The 24,692-nt window shown below is 39.6% G+C and overlaps 1 protein-coding gene and 1 long non-coding RNA gene across 5 annotated transcripts in view; one reads left to right on the forward strand and one right to left on the reverse strand.

The window, feature by feature from the left end:
• The window catches only part of LOC110597623 (uncharacterized), a 94,265-nt gene that overhangs the window by 16,174 nt on the left and 53,399 nt on the right, over positions 1-24,692 (reverse strand). The window contains exon 4 of one of the 2 annotated variants that reach the window (XR_013426399.1): positions 20,480-23,074. The exons of the other annotated variant lie outside the window; for it this stretch is intronic. This is a non-coding gene — a long non-coding RNA (uncharacterized LOC110597623). Of the gene's footprint in view, positions 1-20,479; positions 23,075-24,692 lie in introns of those variants that run through there. 2 annotated transcript variants of the gene reach the window in all.
• Positions 18,478-24,692, forward strand: part of Soat1 (sterol O-acyltransferase 1) — a 58,399-nt gene continuing 52,184 nt past the window's right edge. For all 3 annotated transcript variants that reach the window (XR_013426398.1, XM_005319754.5, XM_021722620.3), the window contains exon 1: positions 18,478-18,636. The gene's annotated coding sequence lies outside the window, so the exon portion shown is untranslated. The remainder of the gene's footprint in view (positions 18,637-24,692) is intronic.

A 24,692-nucleotide genomic window follows, 5' to 3' on the forward strand; every position in this document is an offset into this window, starting at 1 on the left:
ATTTAACTAATTTTAAAAATTATTCATTTACCTATTTGTTTGTTTAGTTGTGGTGCTAGTGCTGGGGATCAAACCCATAGCCTTGCCCCTGCAAGTCAAGTGCCCTACCACTGAAACTATACCCCCAGGTCAAAATTCAGTTTCAAGTGGTCTTGGTAGTTGCTACTGCTCCACCTGGCAGAGTAAATTCAAATACTTTCGAAGGAATATACTTTAAATCTGGACCTCAGAAAAATACCAAAGAATATGAGCATACCCATAGTAACTCTATGTTTAACTTTTTGAGGAACTGTCAAATTGTTTTCCAAGGGGCTACATCATTTTTCATTCACAGCAATAATGTAGGAGGGTTCCAATTTCTCTACATCCTCACCTGCGCTTGCTATTATTCATCTTTTTATTATAGATATTCTTGTGGGCATGAGTTGCTTTTTTCCTAATGTTTAATGATGCTAATCACTTTTCATGTGTTCATTGGCTATTGATACATTGTCCTCAGAGAAATGTCTATGCAAGTCCTTAGTCCATTTAAAAATTGGGTTATTGTATTCTTATTATTGAATTAAGAGTTATGGATACGAAAACCTTTTAACAAATAATGTTTTATCTATTTTTTTCCTATTGTTACTTGTACTTTTGGTGTCATGAGTTAGAAGTTATATGTAGACGTATGATATCCAAGGAAGCATCACTGACTGCAAGGTCACAAAAATATAGGCCAATAATTTCTCTCCAATGATAGTTTTATGTCTTACTTTTTTTTTCCACCAGAGATTGAACCCAGGAGTGTTTAAGCACTGAGCAACATCCCCAGTCCTTTTTATTTTTATTTTTTATTTTGAGACAGGGCCTTGCTAAGTTGCTGAGGCTGACCTCAAACTTATGATCCTCCTGCCTCAGGCTCCCTAATCACTGGAATTACAGGTGTGCACTACCACATCCAGCTTAAACATTTTTTGGTTTACACACAATAATTGGACATATTTATGGGAAGATTTCTCAATATAAGAAAGCTCAAATAATAAAAAAGTATTGCTGCATATTCCAATCATCAAAATTTACTATTAAAAGAGCAGAGGGTAAGCAACAACCAAGAAGATGTAGCTATAATATATTTCACCATGTGCAAGAAAAAACACAATGGGTCACCATGTTCTCTTAAAGAAAAGGGGAACAGTAAAACATCATGTCCCTGAATGTCCTCTTTTTGATCAAAAAGCTAGCCAAGCTGGGCATGGTAACAATACCTGTAATTCCAGCAGCTTCATGAAGATGAGGTAGAAGGATCACAAGTTCAAAGCCAGCCTGAGCAACTTAGTGAAGCCCTAAGCAACTTAGCAAGATTCTAAATAAAATACAAAAAATGGTTGGGGATATGGCTCAATGGTTATGTGCCCCTGAGTTCAATCCCCGGTACCAAAAATAAGGGAACACTGACAGCAAGCCTGGGTTGGAATGTCCAGATACATATCTTGAAGGACACTGGCTTTGTCTTTTGCACATGGGGAGCTAGCTCTGTTGTAGGGACAAAGGAGGCAAGGCACCAAAGATAGCAGGAAACAGTTTTATTTGGCTGCAGCCAGGTTCAGAGGGTACAGCTTTTGCTGTAATCAATCAATCCCCTGAACCCCGAGTTCAGGGAGTTTCAGAGTTTTATACCATGTAAGGGGAGGGGCTCAGAAGTTCACAGTCTGCAGAAGTTCACATAAAAGCAACTTTTTCTTTCACTGTTTTGGGCATGTTAACTCTTCAAGGACAACACCTGAGAAGGGGAGAGCTTCTTCTCCCCTTTTTTTCCTCCCCCTGCCAGTTGTTACCATAGAGCCCATTTGTAACGTTTCTTAAAAATGTAGACATCTCTGTGAAGCCCAGCTCAAGGCCAGAGGCTTTGTTTGCACATTTCTACAAAGTACTATACTGGATATGTTTGTGAAAAACTAGTAAGGAGTGTCCAGCCCCTGGAGTGCTGGTACCTTCCTGGCCAGTGGCCAAATAAAATAGGGCAACATGAGAATAGGAAGTTGATCTACATTGGACTCTTTCATGGAGACTCTTTTGCTGACAGTCCTAAAATCAGCCATGGTGAAGAGAGCTTTTCTATGGAGAAAGGGGGTGCCACTTCAGCTCCAGTAAGTGTTATCTGTAGAAAGCTGCTTTCTTACCCCAGGGCACTTGCTGCTTGGGATAGTGGTCTTATAAGCAAAGTAAGCAAACTAAGCAAGATCATGTCACTGATCTTGAAGCCTAACATATAAAACTCCACTCTCAGTGGTGACTGGGGCAGAACTGAGGGCACTGTGCAGAGGATACGTGTCACTTGTGGTCAGAGAACCACCGCTGAACAAAGAGCTATTAGGAATGAAGGTGCTTTTCTCTGGAGCACGCTTTGAGGGACAAGGCCCTACTGGTTCAGCCTGTGGAGCCACTGAACTCTCCTTGGAGCAGTCACTGATCCAATAAATATTTCCCCAATAAATCATATGCCTTCAACGCCATCTCTGGGCACTTTCTTTGGTCTTTCAGTAACCTACCCTTCTGACCAAGTACAACTAATTGTGGAGTTGACAATCACTAAATACATGAAAATCAGGGAAATTCAAACTACAACCATGCTCATTTTTCCTGTCACATATGTGAAGGTGTTAAGGGACATCTCTACAGGTACTTCACTGCTAGTTAGGTCTCCCTTACAACCACTTAGGGAACGTTTTGGTATTTACTGTTCTGGAGTTCTCTGCCTGGCTACGAACTACCCCAAACTTATTTTAACAACTTAAAACAGTGTCTGATACTTTCTGTGGGATAGCAAGTTGGAAAAAAGTTAAACAGCTCTGTAATCACTTCTCCTTTTTCAGTTGAACATTTGGAGTTGGGGCAGCTGGGGACTGGCTAAAGTCTCTCTTCATGTTGTCTCAGGGACCCTCCTGATGATCTCTTCACATGGGTTGATAGAGCTCACATCACGTGGCCTTCTGGTCTCAGGGTGGTCAGAGTGCTTACGAGACACCTGAAGTTTTGTTTTGTTGTAGATGGACACACAATACCTTTATTTATTTATTTGTTTGTTTGTTTATTTATTTTTTTATATGTGGTGCTGAGGATCAAACCCAGTGCCTCACATATGCTAGGCAAGCTCTACCACTGAGCCACAACCCCAGCCCCCAGGAGCTGAAGGTTTTAGGAACAAGTATTTGAGTTAACAAAGTAGACCTGCATGACCCTTTATGAAGGAACATTGTAAGTCACATGAAATGCCTTCTGCCATACTCTCTCTCAGTTGTAACAGTTGCAAAGTCTACCCAGTTAGAAGAAGAAAAGGTGTATAGACTCTACCTCCTAATGGAAGGTGTGGCAAAGTCATCTTAAAAAAAGTATACATGGGAGGCTGGGGATGTGGCTCAAGCGGTAGCCTAGCATGCGTGCAGCCCGGGTTCGATCCTCAGCAGCACCACATTACCAACAAAGATGTTGTGTCCGCCGAGAACTAAGAAAAATAAAATAAATAAATGTTAAAATTCTCTCTCTCTGTCCCCCTCTCTCACTCTCTCTTAAAAAAAAAAAAAAGTATACATGGGATGGAAGACATTTTTATGGCGCTATAGCTTATATCTGAAATGCCCCCAAGGACCATGTGTTAAAGGTTTTTTCCTAGCCTGTGACTATTGGGAAAGGTGGAAATAAGTTAGGTCATTGAGGGTGTGTCCTTAAGGATATTGGGACTTTGACCGATTCCTGTTTTTCTCTTTTTGCATTCCAGCTGCCAGGAGGTAAACAGTTCTTCACTACCATGCACTCCTGCCACAGGGTATTGTGCTGTTACAGACCCAAAGATATACAGCCAAGCAACCGTGGGCACAAACCTATGAAACTCAAGATCAAATAAATCTTTTCCTTTATTAAGTTGATTATCTCAAGTATTTTGTTACAGTAATGGAAAGTTAGCACAGTAACCGTCTTTAGAAAATATGATCTGCCACAAGAATTGTGTATTAAAATTGAAGATTTATATACCTTTTTTGGGGAGGGGTACCAGGGATGGAACTCAGGGGCACTTTCTCACTATGCCACATCCCCAGCCCTGTTTTACATTTTATTTAGAGGCAGGATCTCACTGAGTTGCTTAGCACCTTGCTAAATTGCTGAGGCTGGCTTTGAATTTGTGATCCTCCTGCCTCAGCCTCCTGAGCTACTGGGATTTCAGGAGTGCGCCACCTTGCCCAGCAAGATTTAAATACTATTTGACTGTAATTTCACAGCAGGTATTTGCCCTAGGGAAATTCTTTCCTATGTGCACCTGCAGACACAACACTTTGTAACTACAAATAGCAAAACAACCAAAATGTCCAGCAAAATTGGAATATTGTTCACAAATAAAAATGAATGATCTTCAGCTACACACATATTGATGTGGATAAATCACAAAAGCAATGTGCAGCTCAAAAGGCACATATAATATATGCACTCATATAAATAATATAGAGGTCACAAGTAAGTGAAGATATTTATACTACTTTATGGTGTATAGTTTAGGAAGATTTACCTTTGAGATAAATAAACTATTGAGAAAAACAAAGAAATGATTGCTCAAAGGAATTTTGAGACATTGATTTTAGGAAGGGAGAATAGGCCCAAGCAGCAATCTGGGGCGGGGCGGGTATACTGGGAGCTTTAAAGTTCTAAGATATTCTATTTGTTAGGTTGAGTGGCATTTATTTAGTGGTCAGTTATTAATTAATTTTAGAAACATGTGTATGTTATATGTACTCTCATATTTATAATTTCTCAAATATGAAAAACGAGTGCTTATATGAAAGACTCAGTCATATTTATGAATGAATAAAACCAGCAGAAACCTATTTATTTTATTTTATTTTATTTTTGGTACTAGGGATTAAACCCATCCACTTGAGTCACTGGGAGTAGAGGAATGTGCTAGAAACCTACTAACCAAAGTCTACTAACCAAAAATAGAAAAGTCCTCTAATAATATAAAATAATCTTATTTATTTTATTATTTTTCTTGAGGTACTGGGATTGAACCCAGGCCCTCAGTTTTGCTGGCAAGCACTGTACCACTGAGCTACCTCCCCAGGCCTGGAAAACATTATTTTCATATAGTACTATTGATATCACAGAGTAGGAGGCAAAGTTTACATTCATTTTAAAGATAAAACATGAGACTTCAAAGATTGAGCGAGGGATGGGGCCAAATGCCTGAATTCTGGAGTGAGCATTCAGATTTACTCTTTCTCTAAGCGACATTTTGACAGAAACTATTGAGAAGCCTTGGGTTTTCTGACCTACTTGATGACTCAGTGTCTCCTGAACACATCCTGTTTCTTCTTACTCCATGATATTGTTCCTGCCATTATCTCTACCACAAACTTTTCAAGTCATAAAATTGCCTTGGTAAAGAGGGCGTGGGTGATAAGGCCACTGTTTCTTGCCTGGAACTAGCATGATTTCAGCCTAAATTCTGTGTTGTCACAAAAGGGAGACGATCTTCTTAGGTTTGTGCAAGTTTGCTTTGATCCAAAATTGAGGACAATACGAATGTTGATTCATCCTGTTCTCAAAATGGTATAGCCTATGAGGGAACTATTTCCAGTTCATAGCTGGAATTCATCAATCTAATCCAATCAATCAAATTAATGGAATTGATTAACTTGAATTAATCAATTGATTTGATGAAATTGGTTGCCGCTTAAAATTATTTTTGTTATTTAGAAAAAGGAAAAATTATTTTCGTTACTTAGAATTATTTAGCCCCAGCAACTTAGTAGGGAATTTTAGTTAAATTTCTAACAGATGGCGGCTATTCCTTATATTGCTAAAACCAACAGAATTGTTACTTGAATTTTTACTGGTAGTTTCAACACTTAGATGCTAGTGGCATTGGAAGGTGGACTGTTAGAATATTGCAAAAAGGAACTTATAATATCCCTGAAGTTTAATGTCTCCTCACCTCTCACTCTAAAAATCATAGCAGGAAGATGTATGTCTTGTTACCACATACCAGCCAACCCAGAGTCAGTGAGTCTCTCACCTATATAAATTGCTCATTGTGTCAAAGGACACTCAAGGATGGAGCAGACTGGGTGAATGGGTTCTCAATCTTGCTTTCCGTGTCCTGAGGACAAGAGACTAGAGTTTCAACACCTGTCACTCCTGCTTGCTGGGTCTTGAGGCGTCCCTCCCCCTTCCCGTGTATGTGATCTCTGACATTAAAAACCTGTTTATCGAGTGCCTACCATCACTGTGCTGGACACCAAACAGTGGAACCAGGAAGGGGTAAGATAATATTTGCACTAAAGGAGCTTTACAGGATGGTGAGTGTGTTTGTGCATAGGTGTGTGGGAAGATAAAGTCGAGGGAGGTCAGAAAGTATATAAATAACTGAAACATAAGGCGAAGCACACATGCTGTATGTAGGCACACCAGTAACATTTGTGAGATTAAGAGATGAGGACAAATTGAGACCCACATGCAATTAAATCTTTAAACATTAAAATCAAGTTAATAACACTCTAAAAATATACCTACATAACTCAACAAATAATCCTTCATAACAACTGTCAGGTTAATGGAGGTGACTAAGGAACAAAGCACCAAGCAACTCTCCCTCAAAAGAAACACCTATCAGGCACTGACAGAACTGCCTGTCAATCATCGTTTTTTTGTGTATGTATGTGGTAGTGGCTATGGAATCCAGATGTGCTCTACCAGGGGTCTCCTGGCCAATCCTGCTCCCCCTGCCCCACCAACTCTAGTAGGACAAGGGACTCTAAAAACCTATTTTCCTGTTCCAAGCCCTCCTTTCCTGCCCTAAGCCCAATAAAAATTCCAGTCTTGGGCTGGGGATGTGGCTCAAGCGGTAGCGCGCTCGCCTGGCAAGTGTGCGGCCCGGGTTCGATTCTCAGCACCACATACAAACAAAGATGTTGTGTCCGCCAAGAACTAAAAAATAAATATTAAAAAAAATTCTCTCCTCTCTCACTCTCTCTTTAAAAAAAAAAAAAAATTCCAGTCTGGTCACTTGCTTCTCCTCAAACCTTCTTCCCACTCTGCTGGTCTGAGAGTTCTGCCCAGAAGCGAAATCTCAATAAAGCTTCATTCAGTAGTCTTCTTAAATTTGCCTCCTTTTGATCACCACTGCCTGATCTTACAACAACCAAATATAAATATATGGTTTTTTATATGATGGAAAGAGAAGTGAAATGTTAAAAATGAGAGAATTCAAATATTATGGCATGTTTTGGCTAAAGATTCAGTGATGTTTGGATAAGGAATAAGATTAAAACATGTAATGCATATATCGACATGTATTTATTATATAATTTATTTTGCCATCATTTCAACAACAGTCATTAATTAGGTTATCATGAAAGCTTTTATTTATCTTCTATCTAAAGCAATCATCTAAAGGATTAGTATGAAAAATGTAATAAAACTTAAAGTGTACAAACCTGAATATGTTATATTTTTTATTAAGAATGTCAATCTCAAAAAAGAAAAAAGAATGTTGATATCAAAAATGTAAAATAAGCCGGGCATGGTGGTGCACACCTGTAATCCCACTGATTTAGGAGGCTAGAGCAGGAGGATATCAAGTTCAAAGCCATCCTCCACAAAAATGAGGCACTAAGCAATTCAGTGAGACCCTGTCTCTAAATAAAATACAAAATAGGGCTGGGGATGTGGCTCAGAGGTTGAGTGGTCCAGAGTTCAATCCCTGGTAACCCCCCCAAAAAAGTTAAAAAAATATTATTTTCATATCTTTTAAAAATAATCTTTTGTTTGTATGTGGTAGTGGCTATGGAATCCAGGTGTGCTCTACCATTGAGACACACCCCAGCCCTTTTTATTTTTTATTTTGACACAGGAGCTCCCTCAAGTTGCCCAGACTGGCCTTGAACATGTGATCCTCCTGCCTCTGTCTTCTGAGTCACTAGGATTGCAGGTGTGTTTCACTGCACCTATCTTAAAATATTCTTATCTATTAAAAGTTAACAAAAGAATAAAATTTTAATTAACTAATATTATTTTAAATAAAATTATTTTTAAGTAAAGCTGACATTTAAAAATATTTTTCTTGGGCTGGGGATGTGGCTCAAGCGGTTGCGCGCCATGCCTGGCGTGCGTGCGGCCCGGGTTCGATCCTCAGCACCACATACCAACAAAGATGTTGTGTCCGCCGAGAACTAAAAAATAAATATTAAAAATTCTCTCTCTCTCTCTCTCTCTCTCTCTCTCTCTCCTCCTCTCACTCTCTCTTTAAAAAAAACAATATTTTTCTTTTTGTTCAAAGTCTTAAATATAGTAAAGCACACAAATCTTAAGTTGGAAGAACTTTTACATGTGCATATAGTCATGTAATCACCACTTAGAGTGGGACACTGAATATTTATTTTTATTTTTTGGCAGTATGAATTGAACCCAGGGCTCTGTACCTGCTAAGCATGCTCCCTATGACTGAGCATGCTCCCTACCACTGAGCTACACTCACAGGCTTCCTCATGCCAGTACTTCCAGCTCAAAACCTGCAAAAGGCAACCACCGTCCAAGCTCCATGGAGCACACCTATATTCCCAGAAGCTCCGGAGGCTGAGGTGGGAGGATTGTAGTTCAAAGCCTCAGCAAAAGCGAGGTGCTAAGCAAGTCAGTGAGACTCTGTGTCTAAATAAAATACAAAATAGGGCTGGGGATGATGTGGCTTAGTGGTCTAGTGCCCCTGAGTTCAATCCCTAGTAATCACTCCTCCCCCCAAAAAAAGTAACTACCATTCAGGACTTTATCACCATTTAAGAGGCTTTTTCTATTTTTTAAACAAATTTATTTAGATATAATTCACAGAGCATATGATGCACCTACTTTAAGAATACAGTTCAAAAATAATTTCTTTAGTATAGTCACAAGGTTGTGTAACCACAACAATCACTTTAGAACATTTTCATCACCCCAAAACGAACCCTGTATCTATGAGCAGTCACTCTTGATGTCCCTGCAATCGTCCCAACTCTAGGCAATTGCAATCTACTGTCTGTCTCTGTAGATTTACCTATTTGGGATGTCTCAGATAAGTGAAACCATACCACAGGTGGTCTGTTGTGATAGTCTTTTATTTTAATGTATTTTTTTAGTTGTAGGTAGACACTACCTTTATTTTATTTTTATGTGGTGCTGAGGACTGAACCTGGTGCCTCACATGTAGTAGGCGAGTGCTCTACTACTGAGTCCCAGCCCCAGCCCCAGCCCCAGCCCCATAGCCTTTTTTTATTTAGCATGTTTTCAAGGTCCATCCAGGTTAGAATGTGTCGTCACTTCTTTCTATGGGTGAATAATGTTTCATTGTACAGTTGTACCATATTTTACCTATTCTTTAGTTGATGGACATTTGGGTTGGTTCCACATTTTGCTATTATGAATAAGTATGGCCTCATATTTTCAACTCTCTTGGGTAATAACTAGGAGTAGAATTACTGAATTTTATGGTAACTCTAGGTTTAACTGCAAGGCTATTTGTAAAGCAGTTGTATCAATTTTATATTTTTTTGCCATAAAGTCTATTTTGTCTGATACAAAATAGCTACTTTTACTTTTTTATGGTTGTTTGCTTTTTGTATGACTTTTTTGTTTGTTTGTTTGTTTGTTTGTACTGGGGATTGAACCAGGGGGCACTTTACCCCTGGGCTCCATTCCCAGCCCATTTCCTTTTTCATTTTGAGATTGGATCTCACTAAGTTTCTCAGACTGTCCTCAAACTTGTGATCCTCTTGTCTCAGCCTCCTGAGTTCCTGACATTACAGGTGTGCACTGCCACAGTCTGCCCCTTTTGTAAGGAAGTCTGCTAGCATTAAATTCTTTCAGTTTTTGTTTACCTGAGAATGTTTTTAGTTTGTCTTCATATTTTAAAATTTGTTTTAGTTGTTGATAGACCTTTATTTTATTAATTTATATGTGGTGCTGAGAATCCAACCCAGTGCCTCACACATGCCAGGCAAGTGTGCTACTGCTGAGCCCCAGCCCCAGCCCTTGTCTTCATATTTGAAAGAGCTTTTCTGACTGCAATACTTGGTTGACAGTTTTCCCCCACCTTGGTACCTCATTTTACTGCTTTCTTGCCTCTATTGTCTCAGATGAGGTATTAGCTAATAATCTTGAAGGAGTTCCTGATAAATTGTTCCTCTCAAGATTTTCTCTTTGTCTTACATGCTTCCAATATTTTTACTATGATATTGTAGGTGTGGATTCCAATTCTACAATTTCTTTGAGTTTAACCTCCTTGTAGTTGAGTTTCTTGGATATTTAGGTCCATGTTTCTCAACAAATCTGGAAATTTCCAGCAACTTTTTTTTTTTTTTAATAAATACTTTTTCTGAACTGGAGATATGGTGCAGTAGAGCACATGCTAGCATGTACAAGACCCTGGGTTCAATCCTCAGCAATGAAAAAAAAATTCTTTTCCTGTTCCTTTTTCTCTCTCTTCTCATTTTGATACTCCCATTATTTGTATGTTGGTGCACTTAATGTTGTCATTTCTCTGAGGTTTCATTTTTCTTCATTTTTTTCTCTTTATTCTTTATATTGCATAATTTCTATTGTTTTATCTACAAGTTAGCTAATTCTTTCTGCTGCCAGTTAAAATCTCCCACTGAGGCCCTGCAGTGAATTTTTCAGTTGTACTTTTTAATATTGACTTTCCATTTAGCACTTTAAAATATTTTCTTTTTATTAATATTCTCTAATTGAGGAGATACTATCATCACAGCTATCACAGCTTCTTCTAATTTTTTCTTTTTTTCAGTGCTGGGATTTGAACCAAGTGCTAGTTCTACCATTGAATTGCATCACAGCCCCGTTTCTTTTTCTTTTCTTTTCTTTTTTTTTTTATACTGGGGATCTGGGGATTAAACTCAGGGGCACTCAACTACTGAGCCACATCCCCAGCCCTAGTTTGTATTTTATCTAGAGACAGAGTCTCACTGAGTTCCTTATTGCCTCGCTGTTGCTGAGGCTGGCTTTGAACTCGCCATCTTTCTGCCTCAGCCTCCCGAGCTGCTGGGATTACAGGAGTGCGCCACCACACCCAACACTTCTTTTGCTTTTTAAAAGCACAGTTTCCATTAGTTTTTTAAAACATATTTATAATGGCTCTTTGAAGGATTCATCTGTTAAATCTGACATCTGGGCCCTCTCACAGGAGACTGTGTTGCCTGATTTTTCTTCCTCTTGAATGAGAGTCATGCTTTCCTATTCTTTCCAAGTCTCATAATTCTTTGTTGAAAAATAGATATTTAATCCAGTAACAACTCTGAACACTGATTCCTTTTCCCCTTCTCCTTGGCCCCCTTGCCCAGAAGTGGGGGAATGCTCTACCACCAAGCTACATTTTTCAGCTCTTTTTATTTTTGAGACAGGGTCTCACTAAGAGACTGAGGCTGGCCTTGAACTTTCAATCCTCCTGCCTCACACAGCCTTCCAAGTGGCTGGGCTGACAGGTATGCATCACCACACCCAACTCCCTGGCTTGTTTTATTGTTGTTTAGTGTGAACTATTTTAATAGTCTATTCCCCTCCAGTGTGAAACTTTTTGGGTCACTCCTTAGAGGAGAACTGTCCTGGCAGCAACTTTAGCAGAGCTCTCAGCCTGTCTCTCCCCCAGCCTCTCTGCTAAGCTGCATACCTCTGTGGTACCATACCCAGTTGTAGACTTTAAATTACTTTCTACTAATTGTGCTATTGTTTTCAACAATACCCTGGGATATAAACTGCTACACAACCAAATATAATTAAATTCAGGCAGAGATGCTGAAGCCAGTCTTTTTGGTTTGTTCTCCTGCCAGGTAGGTTCCACTTAGCTGGGTTAAGTGGGAATATAAGGTTTTTGAGAAAGAAGTGGTGATAAAAATAGGTCTTTAAGGGTGCATTTGATTTCTACAGGCAGAGATGTGAGGCTAAAAGTAAACTGCAGACAAGAAAGTAGAATTTTTTAAGGCAGAAATCATGAGGAATCATGGCATGGTAGTCTCATTTTGACTGGCTTTGAGTATGGGGGTAATAGAAGATATAAGTGAAAACATATACTTGCACAATATTTTAAATCTTTTTAAAAAATTTTAGAACCTAAATCAGAGTAGGGTAATAATTATAGTTTCATTCTAGGAATACCAGTCTGGTTGCAAAAGAAACAGTAGAGGTGTGGGTATTTGTTAGGATGCAGTCATACCTGCAATTACAGGTGAGAAGTAAGGATAACCTGAATTAGGACAGTGGTTTGTGGGATGGAAACAATGTCCTAAAATAAACAAGTCTGGGGCTGGGGATGTGGCTCAAGCGGTAGCGTGCTCACCTGGCATGCGTGCGGCCCGGGTTCAGCACCACATACCAACACAGTTCAATCTTCAGTAACCCCCATCCCATAAAATTCTTTATAAAAATGTATCAATCTGATCAGAATAAAAGAAGAAAAAAAGGAAAAAGGAAAAATCTCAAAAGTTGGGTCAGCCAATTAAAAAATGAACCTCAATGTATAAAAGTTGAAGGAGATAGACCTTGGGGAAATGATACCCATAGCATAACTGGCCTTTGAAATATAATTTATAATACTATAAAGAGGTCTTGGAGTGACTGTGGACTAGCTCAGTGTTTTCTTAAAGGATCCCAAAGCTAATCAATATTGTAAAATTACACACATACACGAAAAATAAAACCACCCCAAAATCTAACCTTATTACTGCACCATTGTGCATCTAACCACTCAACCATCTGAACCTTAAGGAAAACATAATTGTCTACAAATATGGAGACAATCAAGAAAGTCATGGAAGCTGGGCACAGTGGTGCATGCTTGTAATCTGAAAGATCTGGGAGACTGAGGCTGCCAGTCTCAACAATTTAGCAAGGCCCTGTCTCAAAAATTAAAAAGGGCTGGCTATGTGACTCTGTGGTTAAGCACCTCTGGGTTCAATCTATGGTGCTGGGAAAAAGAAAGACAGAAAGAAAAAGCAAACTCAAGGAGGACACTAGAGAAGCTGTAGCATGGTAGTTTCAAAAGACTGGGAAAGACTGGGAATTTTCAATACTGAAAGAATGGAAATTTAGAAGGAAGTAATTAAAGTATATAAAATGATGAAGTTTACTAAATATTGATTAAATTACTAAAATTGACTAAGGGGTACCTTCTGAACTTTCAAAGAAAGGCATACTTGACACAAATAAAATAAAGTTCTAATTTCTTACAGGTAATAAAGTAATTATTTCAAGAAGAGTCACCAAACAAAGATATCAACATAAAGAATGAGCCCTGGGGCAACCTCTTGGGTCCCCTCTCCCTGTGAGAGTTCTGTTTCTATTCTTGAATAAATCCTACTCCTTTCACTCTTAAAAAAAAAAAAAAAAAAAAAGTGAGCCTCAAGATAAATTGTGGATGTTGAGTAATAATCATGTGTCGATGTAGGTTCATCAACTGGGACAAATGTACCAATCTGGTGGGAGTGTTAAATGAGGAAGGCTCTACATGTATGGAGGAAGGAGTTTTTCCAATAAGCTTGTGTTATTTATCTAATAAGGAATAAATCTATTTTCCTTATGGAATTAAAAAATCCAAGTTGGGTGATTAAAAGAAACTAGCCACTGTCTTTTGGAGAATCATGGAATAATCTCTAGTAATAGGGTCAAAAAAGATGAACTGGGTCATGAGCACAGCGGTGTGGCAGCTCTTGTATTTTTACGGAGAGTACTCGTCACCAGTGATGATTCAGGAACTCTTGATGTTGTTTCCTCATGTGCGTAGATCTTGAACTATATGACATCTATGGGGGTGCCTGGAATGTACTTTACTATTTAGAGGTTTAGACGATCCTTAGAGTCAAGATGGCATCCTGCCTAACTGGGATATATGGTTCTTGCCCTTATATATGAAGCCTTGTCTTTGTAGAAGACAAGTGAAAAACAGCTTTCAAGCTGAGTAAGTCACCAAGAGAAGGAATGAAATTGTGTCCGACCCACACCTTGCAGTCTTATACCTTCAGTTTGTTTCCTTAATTAATTCAATACATATAACACATGACACATAGGTGCTGTGTTGGGTGCTTCAGGAATACTTAAATGAGAGAGGATTCCAACTCCAAAAAATTTTAAGGAACATACCAGGCAAGTTCTGTGTTCTGATTCATTCCATTGCCTCATTTTTACTCAATCTGTTTTCTGTATGTTTGAGTGCCAGTGGTGAAGTTACACATGCTTAGGATGGGATAGAGGTTTATTGCATGTATGGTATCCTTAAGGGGGATGTAGCCCTTTGAAGAACTGAGATCGTTTGTGTTTTGAAATCTGGCTTGGTTCCCCTGCAGTTTCCCTTTTTATCTTCCCTGTAGAAGCCAGTGCCTTCTGACAGTAAAGTTCAAGCCATTGTTCTTTTCCTTCTCCCCATCAAAATTCAGTTGCATCTCTGGGTAGAATACTAGGTGGCCTTTATCTTTGTACTTTTCTTAATTTTAAAAAATATTCTGCAGTAACTATGCACTGTTGACATAACAAAAAATGTGAAAGCTGTTCTATTGTAAAAACAAAACAAAACTTGATTGCTTCTTGGTCAGTTCTTCTCAGTATGGACTAATGTAGCTTAAATATTAACTCAAGTAAAGCTTCTTCTTGTTCTTTCTCCAGGGTGTATTTTCTTATCTTAGCCTTAACTCCAGCCACCTAGCTTGCTAAATCCTGAATATATCCTTCACCTCCACATCCAAATGCTAATAATTGAGTTAATTATTCTTTTAATATCTCTCAGATATGCCTTCTTTCTATCCCACTTGCTACAATTTTAGTTTAAGCCTTTATCATCTCTCACCTCTATTACCACATCACTTTTCCACTTAATCTATCCACCTCCAGTTGTATCTCCTTCTAGTAAGGTCTCCAAAATTATGACTCCCTCCTACTTAATATCCCTCACTGGCTCCCTGCTGTCTGAGAGTCTGAATCAGAATGTCTCATAGACATTGGTCTCCAAATTCAAGTCTGGACACTAGCTTTTCCTCTTGCCATTTCTCAGGAAGTATCCTACCCTTTAAAAATAATTAATCACCTGCTTGTCTCCTAGATGGTTCTGGCTCTTTCTTGTTTTCTGGCCTTTGACCCTGCTCCTTTGCTTGGGCAATTCCTCCTCTCTGACAACTAAATTCACACTGGTTCAGAAAGCTGGGCTCAGTTACTCTTCCTCCATTCTGCCTTTTCTCACCAGAAGATAATACTGTCAATAATAATAATTGGTAGTATTAATTGAGATCTTCTTTAATTTTTTTTTAGTTGTAGATGGACACAATACCTTTATTTTACTTATTTTTATGGGTGCTGAGAAGTGAACCCAGTGCCTTATGCGTTCTAGGCAAGCACGCCACCTATGAGTTATAATCCCAGCCCTTTGGGCTGGGGATGTGGCTCAAGAGGTAGCGCGCTCGCCTGGCATGCGTGCGGCCGGGTTCGATCCTCAGCACCACATACCAACAAAGATGTTGTGTCCGCCGAGAACTAAAAAATAAATATTAAAAATTCTCTCTCTCTCTCTCTCTCTCTAAAAAAAAAAAATTCTCTCTCTCTCTCTCTCTCTCTTTAAAAAAAAAAAAAAGTTTATAATCCCAGCCCTTTGATTGAGCACTTCTATCAGCCAGGGTCTGTATGTGAATCTTTGAAAGCATTAACTCATTTAATATTTACACTGTTAGGTAGGCACTGTTTTTTAAAAATCTCTTTTTATTGTTATACTTATCACATTGTTTTGAAATGGCTCACTTATTTATCTCCCCAACAGACTTACTAATTTTTCTTTGCCTGGAACTAATTACGAACGAGTTCCCTACACATGTTTTTTGGAGTACGAAGAAGTTGACATTAGTAATTACCCAGGACTTGATCTCAAGGATTGAGTGACATGAGATTTTTCAGGCCAGTGGGGGGGACATGCTTGGATTCTAGATGGAAGCTTTTGGATTCCCTCCAATCATATAATATGGTATTTGCCTTTGCACTAAATGATATTGCCATCCCCCTAGTTGCTTAAGGAAACAACCTGGAGTTACCTTGTTTACTACGTTTCTTCACATCTGTGCTTCAGGGAAGTATCCTGAAATCTTTTAACTTGTAGTTCCATAGCAACTCCCCTAGTCTATCCCATAGATTTGTCCAATAATTTCCTTTTCTTCTCTGGCTTCTCCTTGTTCCATTTCTGCTCCCCTCCAAATTTCTCTATAAAATAGATTAACTTAAAAAAGAAGTTTGTCTTCCCTTTGCACTTAACCAAATAATCCAAACAATATGATTAAGCTCCTGTTTAACACTACAGGCTCAGTCTCATACTTGTGACTCAGCATGCTCAGTGCTCCTGGCCTCCTGTTCCTCAAGCCAGCCACAGTTCTTCAGTATCAGAGCCCTCACTCTCATTGCCCTGTCTGGAATGCTCTTCCTCTCTGTGGTTGGCATGCCTGACTCCTCCTCATTTAGGTCTTAGTTCAGGCCACCTCAGAAGGTTACCTACACTTTTGTCTTCACAAAAGCTATGCAATTAACAATTAAATCTAATTTATGTCTTAAATCTGTCTGCATTATTTATTTATTTATTTGGTACCAAATTGAACCCAGGGGTGCTTAACCACTGAGCTACATACATAGTTTTTTTATTTTTTATTTTTGAGACAGAGTCTTGCTAAGTTGCTTATGGCCTTACTAAGTTGCTGAGGCTGGACTTGAACTTGTGATCCTCCTGCCTCTCAGCCTCTGGGATCACTGGGATTACAGGTGTGTGCCACCATGCTTGGTTCTCTGAATTATTTTCTCTTTGATTACAAAGCCTCAAGTTTCCTTTTAAATTATTTGATTGTGCATTATTTCATGTCTTTCTCTAACTACTCTGATGTGTTTTCTTCTTAACATTTATCAGTACCTGCAATTGTCTTGTTTGTTTGTTTTATTATTTATCTTCCCTTTTAGAAACATAAGCTTCCAAGTGCAAAGCCTGCTTCTGTTTTATTCACTGCTGTATCCCTGGCACCAGGAAAACACAACCAAAATATTTTTTTAAAATGAATAAATCAAACAATGAATAGACAAGTGTCTTCTTGGGGTATATATAAGGTGGATATTGGAATCCCAACAGAAATTAATTCCTGTGTTCCTGTTGCTCTTAAACTGGTGAGAGGGGAGAGGTGAAACACAAAAACAGAGAGGATCTACCAGACTCTGTTTGCATATAGTTGACAGAAGCAGCAATCCCAATTGTTATAGAAGAAACAAACAAACAAAACTGTGCTGGTCTGCCAATGACAGCCCGTGCCTTTTCAACTCAACGCTACAGTGCTGCCTACTATGGGTGTCCAGGGGAACTTTTATCTATCTACTTTGTTCAAAGGTCTACAGAGCCAGGCTTGTTAGCAACAAGCCTGTAATCCCAGCTATTCAGGAGGCTAAACAGGAGGATCCCAAGTTGAGGTTGGTCTCAGCATTTTAGAAGACCCTGTCTCAAAACAAAACAAAACAACAACAACAACAAAAAACTGCATATGTAGCTCAGTGGTAAAGCTCCTGGATTCCATCTCTTCTACTGAGGGGAAGTCTACTGAGATTAGTGAGTTCCAATAAACCTGATCCATTGGTTTAGGGCTTCTGACCTGGAGGAGTGGCCATCTCAACAGTGATTATTCCAATGGGATAAGTTAAGGGAATGATTAGCCAGGCCAAATTGGATGATACTGGTTTGCTGGCTTTGAGTGTGATTCTTCAGTCTCTATTCCTCTTAGCATTCACTTTTAGCAATCTTTACTCTAAATTCTCCCACATCCTTAACTTCATAAAATCTAAGCAATAAACTGTTGGATCTCATCTACGTCCTAAATCTCTCTGCATCATTTTCTCTTTGATTACGAAGTCCCAAGATTCCTTTTAAGTTACTTGATTATCTGTTTATGTGACTTCTTTCTCTTTATCTAGTTCGCATGTTGCTGAAGGGCATTGTCAAGCATGATTTACAGAGCAAAAGGCTACTCATGACAAGGGTTTCTGGCTAGAGTTTCTATTTTGTTCCTTGACGATCAGTTTCAATGTCAATGATCCACCGTTCCAGGAGTGGCTTACGCGAGTCTACAGAAGCAGCACTAGACTCCCCTGTCCCATGCTACCACGCAGGGTGCCTTTTCGAACTTGCAGGAAGTTGTGTTGGTCACGTTTCTGTGCCACATTTGACCGCTGGGTGGAAGTGGAAAGCAAGCTGTTGTCGCCGGTGTCACGAGCGGCTAGTGCGAGGCTCCGCTCGCAGGGCGCCAGCGCCAGCACCAGCTGAAGGCTCCAGCGCCGGGTACCCGCGCGCCCGGGAAGGGGCGGGGCAGTGGGAGGGGCCTGCGATGGCCGGGACCACCAATGGAGTCCCGAGCTCGAGGACCGTGCGCGTGACGCAGGCGAGCCGGCTGGAGGTTGGGGGCGGAGGGGCGGGCGAGTCGGGCGCTTTATCTTCGTTTGCGGCTGGGCTCGCGGCGTTGCGGGCCCTGGCCCCGGGACATCTTTTGTAGCCGACCTTCCCGCCGCTGTGCAGTGACGGCTTCCCCGCCCGGCCCTCTTTGCCGAAGTCCCCGCAGCCCGGCTGGGCCCCAGGTAATGCCCATGCTCCCACCTTCCTTCTCATTTCCCGTCTGGGTCCCCCCCCCCCTCAGCCCGAGGAGAAGGGGAAAGAGGTGGCGGCTGCAACTCCGGCTCTGCGGGCCTGGCCTTGTCCAGGGCTGTCCAGTCCCCGCAGCCCGGAGACCGGGAGGCTCCGCCAGTCTCCGGGAGTTTGGGAGGGGAGGACGGGAAAGTTACGGTCAGGCATCCATCACGTTACTGGCAGTCGTTTAAACCTCGGATGCTCGTTTGGTGTCCCCCAGCCCTGTGGCATCTCTCAAGCCAGTAGTACAGAAAGTTATAAATTAGAAGGCATTTTATTCTTTAAAAAGCGAAACCACAAACTGCATTCGGGAAGTCATCTTTTTGTTGATTTAGGGGGGAAAAACTGTGAGAAGGGAAGGATGGCGCAATAAAATGTCAAAATCTGTTAGGTTGTGGGTTCGTGTTTTGTTTTTTAAATATTAGGCTGTAGTTAAGTTTTCAGTCTTTGACTTTAAATGTTAATACCCATGTAATTTAAATACACACATATTTTTAGAAGTTATTTGCAAGAAACATCTATAAACTGTGTTCTCTGCTTTTATGCATAGGTTAAGTCCAGCTATCACTTGAATAGTTAAGTGGCTGCCCCTTGTTTAATCTATTCCCCCATCCACCCCCGAAGAGTACTTATCTTTTTCTTCTCTTAAATACAGAATTCAACTTGAAGATTTTTTTCCCCCTCCTTGCTTGCCTTGAGCAGCATCATTAATGACCAGTTAAGGAAGTTTGTGCTGCTGGCGGCCTGGGACTGGGTTTTGGAAAGAGGTCTGATGCATGGAAGAGTAAGAGGAGTAATTGTGAAGAAAAGCACGTGTCTCGGTGTATCACATGTTTGGAACCCCTCAAGGGTTTCACATTCTCTTAGGTCTGAGTGAGCTCACTCTTCCTGTCGCCAGCTCATTGGAGCCTCTTTTTCCCCTGGCTCTTCAGACTCAAGCCACACTGGCTTTAATTTTTGTTCCTGGAAAGCCTCCTCTTTGCTTATCTGCTTGGCCTTTAATGTCTCCTTCACCTCTCCCTTTCCCCAGTTCCTAAACGTTCTTTAAAACTTCAGCCCAAATATTGTTTCCTTTGGAAATCAAGCTATCTCCTTGTCTCCTTAGCAGTCCTTAGTCTCCTTACCAATAATTAATCATTAATTGTAATGAGTATGTTAGTTAATTAGATGCTTTAATTGTTCTCTACTAATAAATTTCATGAAGGCTGGGCTAGTTCATCTTCTTTATGTCTTCTTAGGGTCTAGACCAGCACCTGGCACAATAAAGCACTTGAGTGAGTTAGAGGAAAAAGGAAGGAACTTTTTTTGGTGTGTGTGTATCAAGGTTTGAACCCAGGGGCACTTAACCACTGAGCCACATCCCCAGCCCCTAGTTTTTTATTTTGAGACAGCATCTTGCCAAGTTGCTCATCTAAATTGCTGAGAGTGGCTTTGAATTTCTGATCCTCTTGCCCCAGCCTCCCCAGCTGCTGTGATTTGTAACAGGTGTGCACCACCCTGGCCAGCAGGAACTTTTGTATGAGAAACATTAACTAGGGAAGAGTGGCTGTTTCCTATGGGAAAGAAAAGGAAAAAGAATTTAACAAAGGCCAGTCAAGCTTGGTTTGTCAAAGAGGAGCCCCTGTTTTGGAATTTACCACAGTGGATAAGTGATTGTACTAACTATAGAGATGTAAATCAAATTTGCCCAGGTCCTTCAGTTTTGCTAATTGATTAAATAATCTGGTTCTGCCATATGTAAAAGTTGTGGGGTTGCATTAAGGCAAACTTGTTTGGAAGGAAGAAGGTCAAATATTTTATGTTTTGGATTTAAAATTTTATTCACAGTTGTTTTTCTTTCCCCCTACTTCAGGGTGATGTCGCAGAGTTTTTTACCAGAATAGGTATTCAGTATTTATTTGTAATGTTAGGTTCTTCTGAATGCTTTATTAACGAGAATGCTACAGGCAGCCTAATGTTGACACTTTTTTCAACATGATTCATTTATTTCTCAAACTGATATTATTTGCTTTCTGACGACAAGTTACTTATCACACAGAACATTACATAACTGCAGCACACAGATTAGTTTCTGAAATTCTTGTTGAATCAATGTGTTGTATTTAAAAATAGCTACCTAGACAACTTTATGTCACCAAGGAGGAACATATTTGCACTTCTACTCACTGGCTGTGACTTTTTGAACAAATCTCCTGCTTATCTGAAAACAGAGTGGACATGTTAAATGGGGTGGTGCCAGCCTGTGATGCCAGCTCTGCAAAGGCTACTGGCTAAGTACACTTGATTCCTTCACTGCTCGACCTCTTAAGAGACTTTCTTTTTTTTTTTGATACTGGGGATTGAATCCACAGGTGCTTAACCACTGAGCGACATCTCCAGTTCTTTATATTTTGAGACAAGATTTCACTAAGTTGCTGAGACTGGCTTTGAATTTGGGATCCTCCTGTCTCAGCCTCCCAAGTTGTTGGGATTACCAACATGCGCCACTGTACCCAGCTAGACTGATTTGTCTTATGATCACTGTTTTCATTTCCTTAACTCATTTTGCAACCCACCCCAGTCTATTTGTCATTGTTCCTGAAACTAACTATGCATGTAGTTAAGTAAATCACAGCTATTAATGTCCTCAAATTGTGAAATATCTGTACCCTGGCCCACTCTCCTTTTTTTTTTTTTTGTTACACTTTAATTTCCATTGACCTTAGATTACTACTTCTTGAATCTTCTAACTTGATTTCCAACATTGCTTGCTCCTGGTTCTACTCTACTTTAGGCCTTTTCTTTTTATTGTTAATTCTTTTTCTCTCCACTTTTTTTTGGTTCCTTATAGTTGTACATTATGATGGGACTTGTTACATATTCACTAGTGCTCACAATGTAACAATGTAATTTGGCCAGTATCCCTCCCTAGCAATTCCTTCGCCTGCCCACCCTCCCTCTTACCCTCTGGTTCCTTTCCTCTTATTTTACTGATCTCCCTTTGATTTTCATGAGATCCCCCACCCCCACTTTCTTTTTTTTCCTCCACATTTTTTATTGTTGCATTATAGTTGTACATATTGATGGGATTTGTTGTTAAATTTCCCTCCCCTTTCTTTTCCTTTTTCTCTCACATATGGGAGAAAACACATGACCATTGACCTTCTGAGTTTGCCTTATTTAATGTAATACTTTCAAGTTCCATCCATTTTCCTGCAAATGATATAATTTCATTTTTAATTGAGTGAATAAAACTCCATTGTGTTCATATACCACATTTTGTCTGTTGATGGGCACCTAGGCTGATTTCACAGTTGGGCTGTTGTGAATTGTATTACCATAATCATGGGTATGCATGTATTTCTGTGGTACATTAACTTTAATTCTTTAGGATAAATACCAAAGAGTGGTCTAGCTGGGTCATATGGTGGTTCCATTCCTAGTCTTTTAAGGAACCTCCATGCAGATTTCCATAGTGGTTATATTCATTTATAATCCCACCAAGAGTGTAAAAGTGTTTCTTTTTCTCCACATCCTCTCCAGCATTTATTATTGTTCGTATTCTTGATGACTGCCATTCTGATTGGTGGAGATGAAATCTCAGTGTAGTTTTGCTTTTCCCTGACTACTAATGATGTTGAACATTTTCTTATGTGTTTTTTTGCCATTTGTATTTTTCCTTTTGAGAAATATCTAATTCATTTGCCCATTAATTGTTTTTTGTTTTTTTGGGGGGGAGTGTTTAGTTTTTTGAGTTCTTTATATGTTCTAGATAATAATTCTCTATCAGAAGAGTAGCTAGCAAAGATTTTCTCTCCTTCTGTAGGATCTCTCTTCACATTCTTAATTATTTCCTTTGTTATGCAGAAGCTTTTTAATTTGATACCATCCCATTAACTCCTGGCATTATTTTCTGAGCTTTAGAAAGTTACTGTCTGTGCCTATATGCTGGAGCATTGACCTTATTTTTTTTTGTTTTTGTTTTTTCTTTTTAGGAGTTGCATACTTTATGGTCTAAATTCCTAGGTCTTTGACCTATTTCGCGTTGATTTTTTTTTTAAAATATTTTTAGTTTTAGATGAACACAATCCCTTTATTTTATTTATGTATTTTTATATGATGCTGAGGATCAAATCCAGTGCCTCACAGGTGCTAGGCAAGGGCTCTACCACTGAGCTACATCCCCAGCTCCTGTAGTTGATTTTTGTGCAGGTTGAGAGAGAAAGGTCTCTTTTCATTCTTTTACATATGGTAAACCAGTTTTCACAGCAGTATTTATTAAAGAGGCTGTCTTTTCTCCAGAGTGTGTTTTTGGTAGGATCAGATCGTTGTATCTATGTGGATTTGTTTCTGTCTTTGTCCAGAACCAGAAGTGAGTGTCACAGTAGGCCAAGGGCAGGTTCAAGTAGGCTGAAACAAAGGGAGATTTAAGGGAAAACATGAGGCCTCTAGAAACTGTCTGTTTTTATGCCAGTACCACATAGTTTTTGTGACTATAGCTCTGTACTATAATTTTAAGTCGGGTATTGTGATGCCTCCAGCATTGCCTTTTTTGACTAAGAATTGCTTTGACTATTCTGGGTCTTTATTTCAAATGAATTTTAGGACTTTTTTTCTAGTTCTGTGAAAAATGTCATTGGTATTATGATGGGGACTGCATTGAATGTGTATATTGCTTTTGGTAATATGACCATTTCAATAATATTAATTCTGCCCATCCATGAACATGGGAGGTCTTTCCGTATTTTGGAGTCTTCAATTTTTTTCTTCAGTGTTCTGTAGTTTTCATCGTAGAGGCTTTCATCTCTTTGGTTAGAGGTATTCCTAGGTAGTTGTTTTTTTTTTTTTTTTAGTTTATTGTGGATGGGGTTGTTTTTCTGATTTCTTAGCAGATTTGTTGTTGGTATGTACGAAATCTGTTGATGTTTTTGTATGTTGATTTTGTAACCTGCTTACTGTTAGTTCTTTAAATGCCCCATAATAACTGGAATTATTTAATCACTTATAAGAATGATACTAGTATCTGCTCTATAGGTTGTTAAGAAGTGCTATGTAAATGTTAGCTGTATTATTTCTTAGGTCACCTCCCTGGGAGGCTTCCTGAGTTCATGTGGCTTGTCCTTATCTGTGCCTGTACTATAATTTTAAGTACTATAATTCATTCATTATGAATGAATCCTAGATCTCTGTCTTCAGCCCAGGCTTGTATATTGGGCTGGTCATAATCGCTTGGCTGGCCTGCAGGCACAGATTTTGACTTTACCTACTTCTCTCTTCCCCAGGTGTAATTACTTAGCATACTGGCAGGGCTGTAGCTTTAGTCGGTGAGTTATCTATGTGAACAGCTGCCTGGATATCTCAGGGACTCCTCAGGATAATGATTGTAGCTTTATCTCATCTCCCTTATCTCTCTACTCTTTTATTATTTTAATAAATACATGCCATTGAGATGCCATTGAGCCTAACTCCGGTCTTTATTGTCTTTGGTGTGTGACCTTATTGTGGTCCCCATCAACCTCTCTTTTCTCTTGTATATCCTTTCCTTAGGTCCTGAGTTTAATTTTCTTCAAGATAAATATGCAGTCAGTCTCTGTTTAAAAACCTCCACTAGGCATTAGGTCTCCCTCCTTCCCTCTCTTCAGTTTTTCTTTCTGAGGCAGATCACATAGCTACACCCCTGGCTTAGCTCTTTTTTTTCCCCTAAGTTCCAAACTTCTTAAAATAGTTCTTAGGGGCCCTTGCCCTTTCATACCCTGTGCTTCAGCCTTATGGCTTCTCTTCCTTGGAGATGTAACCTAAACTTTCCCTCCTTCAGGAAACCTTTCCTTATCGCCCCTAGGCTCCTTGGGAATAGACTGGTGTTCCCTTCACACTCTACACCTCTGTCAGTGTCCAGTAATACCAGCAAGTGTGATAATTATGTTTTATGTCTTCCTCCCATTAGTTCCTCAATCTTTGAGAGCACAGGTTGTTGTAAACATCTTTGTATGCCACACCTGGCTTATGTTAGCTCTCAAGGAAGTGTTTG

The sequence above is a fragment of the Ictidomys tridecemlineatus genome, chromosome 10 (assembly GCF_052094955.1).
Source record: "Ictidomys tridecemlineatus isolate mIctTri1 chromosome 10, mIctTri1.hap1, whole genome shotgun sequence".
Lineage (NCBI taxonomy): Eukaryota > Metazoa > Chordata > Mammalia > Rodentia > Sciuridae > Ictidomys > Ictidomys tridecemlineatus.